Consider the following 5,853-nt stretch of genomic DNA (forward strand, 5'->3'; position numbering starts at 1 on the left):
ACTGTGCAGAGGTCATTGGGAGAATAAGATGGACAATCTGAATCGGAAGTGACTATCCACGGGATTTGGCTCAGCTGGAGGGCAGATTTGTGTAATATATGGGGTGAAGCAAATCTGGCAGTAGTGGGCCTTGGTAGAAAAAAATGCACAATTCCTCGAGGGAGATGGCAGCGGGTAGCGGGAAGGCTTGGCAACAAAAACTGCACAATTCCTGGAGGGCGCTGGCTGCAGGAAGGCTTGGCAACAAAAACTGTGCAATTCCTAGAGGTAGCTGGTAGTGAGCAGCGAGGTTTGCTAGAGATAAAAACTATGCAAATGCTAGGAGGCTAACCTGCTGGGAACCTCTACATAGTTTTTGAGCTGAGCGGGATGCTGGGCTTCTAAGGGGCTTGCTCAGAAATCTATGTAGTTTTCTGGGTGAGCAACCAATCGACTTGCTAGTGACTGGCTGGAAAAACTATGCAATCCTGGAAGGGAGAAAGGAACGGACACTTAGTGATTGTCCAACCTGTTTGCGCAATTTTCTCAGTCAGGGGAGAGGGCAAGGTCCGCATATTTTACGCAATTTTTGAGGGAGTGAGTCCCGGGGTCACTACTTCGTCAAACTCTCCAGTTGACTAGTAGGAGGGTTGCTTGATCATCTCGCAGGAAACGCAGATTGAAAAGGCTTGTTGAACACTTTTGTGATGTTTTGGGTGACAGTCAATCAAGTCGATTATAGGGTGAAGGTCCAATTGTTATATGGTGATCTAATGGTCAGAACATCAGTAAAATAACTAAGTGTGCGAGCAAGTGAATTTGTGCATACGCAACTTTTGCAAACACACACTCAACATAACTCTATGATAAGATGCCTCAAACCATGAAGACAACATATGCTCAACATGATTGACCGACAGTGCGAGCAATAAACGCTACGCTTGTGATGGATCATTGAATGACCGCGACAACTCTTGCACGAAAGTGCATACAAATTCGTATGTGAGTGGGACGGGTGTTTACATAGCGAATATAACATATGCACACGAAGCGTGGACCTTGTGCATGACCAAAACATGGTTGCAAGCATGACATTGTGACCAACATGTGAAAAATTTGTCTATTGAATGGTCAAGCAAAGAGGGTGCAAAGACTCACACAAGCCCAGGGGTGAGCCCGAGTGATTGCAAACATCAAGTAAAATTCAAGGGAGGCTCTGAAGTTGGATGCAGGCCAAAGGTTTGGAGGGTGTTGCAGTAGCTACAACACTCGGCCTTATCACGTGGATTTAAACCTTCCAATCATGAAATCCAATTGATGAATTATAGTATTTAAAATACTACAAATTGTTCATTTATTCTAATCAAATTGAATGGAATTGACTAGTAATCTCACAACCCATCAAGCACGATGTGTATACCAAATGTACATCAACCTAGGTTTTATGTACATCCATAATTTCTCTGAAATGGGGATATTAAGTTGAAGTTGCATCTAAAATACAGTGCAGTTTACAAGACTAAAACAAATAAGGTACTTACAATTGATCCTGAATTGTGAATAATGGAGTCGAAACAAGGGAGGATCATTATTGATAAGAGGCTTATGCCCTTCCTTGGCATAGATAATAAGGGCGACTTTAATCACATCCTCCATGGTGGTATCTTTGGAGAGTAATGCACGCAGGGGACTAATGCTCCATGCAATGGTCACGTTTACTAGTAATTTATTAGCTCTTAAATCCTCATCCACTCTATTATTCGTCCAAGCCATGTGTTTCCACTGATCCCGAGTGAGAAGTGGCAAAGAATGAAACTGAAAAGTGGAGCAAAAATTTCTCTTATGTGTATTACAAATCAATTAAATAATATTACATTGGAAACATCACAAATAAATGACTGAAGTGAAACTCGACTTAAATTGGACTAAGTGAAACTAAACTAGGACACTTGGAGGGACGGTTTTGACACCTAGCAGGTGGTTGGAATTAGATTCTCCAACACTCCCCTTTAATTAAAACCACATAAAAATTCAATTAAAAATCATGCCGGTCTATGTCTCAGCTAGGCTTACAATTTAAAAAATTCTTCATCATGCATGTTGCCTTCAACATTTATTTATGTAGTTTCTATGCAGACTTCATCTAGGCATGGTGTTGCAAGCCATGCTTCAAGGAAATTTAATTGTTCTTCAACGTCATTATTTGTACTTGCACATTGGGAATCAACAGTAAGTTTAAAAACATCTGCAGAGCCACATTTGTTATGTTTGTTCTGCTCTACAATGAGAACTTTCTCTTGTTTCGCTTCTTTTTCTGCCTCTTCCTCTGTCTTTTTTTTCTCTTTGTGGGTTGTCTTTGTCTTTGTCTCTGTCTCTTCCACTTCTGTACTAACCTATGCTAGGTTGTCTTCCACTTGGTTTTCCGATTCAAGTGGGATTATCTCACCAAATGGCATCATGTCAATATGATGTTTTTGTTGCATCACCTGCAACCATTCATCATTAGCCAACAATTGTTCATCAAAATATAAATTAGCAATATTATTTGTTGGATTCACCATAGTGTCAATTGCTCCAATGGCAGCTTCGCTTTCATCAACAAGCTCTGTTGCTAGATTCAACAAACTTTCATCAGCAAGCTTTGTTGTTGGATTCATCAAAATTTCATCAGCAAGCTCTATTGCTCGATTCATCAAATTCTCATCAACAAGCTCTATTGCTAGATTCACCAAATTCTCATAAACAAGCTCTGTTGCTGGATTCATCAGATTTTCATCGGTAAGCTATGTTGTTGGAATCGCCAAATTTTCATCCACTTGTGGTTGTGCACAGTGGGGTTTATGAGCATCTACGTGCTCCTTCTCTCTTGGTTTTGTGACTTCTTCAAAGACATCGTCCACTTGTCGCTGAGCATAATGGGATTCAACAACATTTTCATCTCATTGTAGATCTCATGCTATAGATCCACCTTTCAACTTCAATACTCCCCCTTACACCTAAACTCCTCTCAAGGGTATCTGAGGCCTCCTTGGTTGTCTTGGCTTCTGAAATCTGTGGAAGCCTCTTGGATTTTCCCATTTGTTGAGTGCTTGCTCATTACAACTCAACAAACAAAACAAACTATAGACATTGCATCTAACTGCAATAAAAAAACACCTGCTTCTTGGCTTCCACAAACAAATAATTCTACAAATTTTCACAAAAACGACTCTTTCATAAAAGCTTAAAAAAAAAATCACAATTCCCAAAATCAATTGGAATAATACACCTCTTTTAAATCTCTTTTTCCAAAAAAAAAAAAAAAAAAAAACATTTTTTTCAAATTCCCTCTTTCAAACAATATAATGTCTTTTAAAAAGCATTACATGGACCTCTTTAAAAAAAAACATTTTTTTCAAATTCCCTCTTTCAAAATGCCTTTTAAAAAACATTACATGGACCTCTTTAAAAAAAAAAAAAACCATTTTCGTGACTATAAAATCCCATTTTCTTAAAATGGGCTTGCAACCTTTTATGATCGCTTTAAAAAAGCTTCTCATTCCATTACGTTTGAATACTTTCAAGCGAAATAAGAAATGTTTAATTTCTTTAAAAAAAAATACCTTCGTGAATCTTTGGCACATCTTTTTCGTAAATCACATTAAAGCAGGTGCTGCTATTAGAAGCCGCTGAGTGGTGAAGAAGTGATGTGCACTAACGCGACTTCTCCTTTAGTTGTTCAACGTTAGTAACGCTTTGGAATAACATGGATCTCTTTGGACTAACGAGGTTTTGATGAGTTGTGCATGCGTGAACAGCTTTGCTTTTGATTAGTTGTGCATGCGTTAACAACGCTGCTTTCCGGGCTGTAGGGTGTTGTCGGGTGTGTTACTTATTTTTTTTCGAGAGTTATGTAATCTAGTCTATTTCTCTTATGCTGCTCTCTAAGAGTTTTTAAGCAGGCTAAGATCGGATAACATGACAAATAATGAAACTGAAAAGGTGTGTTACTTATTTTTTTTCGAGAGTTATGTAATCTAGTCTATTTCTCTTATGCTGCTCTCTAAGAGTTTTTAAGCAGGCTAAGATCGGATAACATGACAAATAATGAAACTGAAAAGTGGAGCAGAGATTATTCTTCTTTTGAGTGTTACGAATGAATTAAATAAAATTACATTGGAAATCTCACTAATAAATTATTGGAGTGAAATTTGACTTAAACTGGACTATATGAAACTGAACTAAGACACTTGGAGAGATGATTTTGACATGTAGCAGGTGGTTAGATTTAGATTCTCCAACAAAAATATCAAGATGTGTCTTCCACATTTTGTTAAAATCTTATTGTTCTTCGATTTGGATAATGAAAATAAAGATAAAGCCTCCCAAGTCTTCTAGGTTTGGGAAGAGCGCCTGGACCTACAACGGATTTTTTCATGTTGGAGATTGAAATTGCAAGGCACTAGTCTTTGACCTGTTACAGATATGCTCATGTGGCCATGTCTTTGCAGTGATCCATTTCTCAGACTCTACATGCTCGCTGACTCAGAAATGTTAGTGCGACTGGGTGAAAAACAAGAACCTAAGACATGACTGCATTGCTAGAGTAAAAATAATCGCAATGCCCAGTGCCTGTGCTCAGCGAATTCACTACAATAGATGCCCAGAGGGAAGCCTTACTTCCACCAAACATCAATTGAAATCTTTGCAAGAGATTCTAATCTAAATCAGAAATTATACTTGCAAAACATTTTAGTACCACCTAGGGCATCACTGAGCCCATTTTGAAATGGTCGTAGCCATCATTACAGCTTGTTGCCACAAACTTAAACAAATTCAGGTTCGCTGTAGGAAAGGGTATTGGTACTACATTGACCCATGGATTTATAGGATGGAATGAGCCTACAACTATGTCAACTTGCGATTCTCCTTGTCCTTCAATTGGCTTTCTCAAAACAACAAAAATATCTTCTTCTGCCATGGAATATCGACCCACTTAACAAATTGTGAATGAAGAAGGGTGTGGTGAACTAAATACATCTTATTGTTATAAAGGGTCCATGTTTTTTCAGAGCATACATAACACACAACGGATTTATACTCAGAGACTTAGACAGCAATAGCAAAGAATAATTCACAGAGACAGACAAATGGAGAAACAACAAGATTACTTAGCCAGAAACAGTGGAATAGATAAAACAATCACTGGAGAACAGAAATCACTTTGCATTACATAATAGGCTTGCACCTTAGCTTGCTTTCCTTGGCTAGAGAAATTACAAATTTATAGAGGTAGAAGAAGGATCTAGAATCCTTTATGTGATTCAGATGGAGATCTGGAATGACCTAGAAATCACTGGTGGTGTAGGAGGATCTAGAATACTGCATGTGATTCTAGAAACTGCTGGCAATGTAGAAGGATCTAGAATCCTGCATGAATTTGGCTTCACACTTAACATTCTCCCACTTGAAGCCAAATAAGAGTGATCAAGTCACACCGAGTCCTACCATGCCTCTACATAACTCATGTTTATTTCATGGTAGAATCTTAGTGAGCATATCAGCAGGGTTCCTATCTGTATGGATCTTTTCCAAGGATAATTGTTCTTCCTCCAACACACACCAGATCCAATGGTACCTTAAGTCAATGTGCTTGGTTTTTCAATGAAATGTTGGGTTTTTCGCCAAGTGAATGCCACTCTAAATATCACAATATAACACATACTTGTCCTGATTTATTCCTATCTCTCCTAAGAATCGCTGCATCTACAACATCTCTTTACAAGCTTCTGTTGCAGCTATGTACTCTGCTTCTGTTGTAGAGAGGGATACTATTCTTTGTAGCCTTAACACTCAGGATACTGCTGCACCTACAAATGTATACAAATAACTTGT

Source organism: Pinus tabuliformis, chromosome 2_1 (genome assembly GCF_031772625.1).
Source record: "Pinus tabuliformis cultivar Carrire ecotype Pingquan chromosome 2_1, CPIR1, whole genome shotgun sequence".
Taxonomy (NCBI): domain Eukaryota; kingdom Viridiplantae; phylum Streptophyta; class Pinopsida; order Pinales; family Pinaceae; genus Pinus; species Pinus tabuliformis.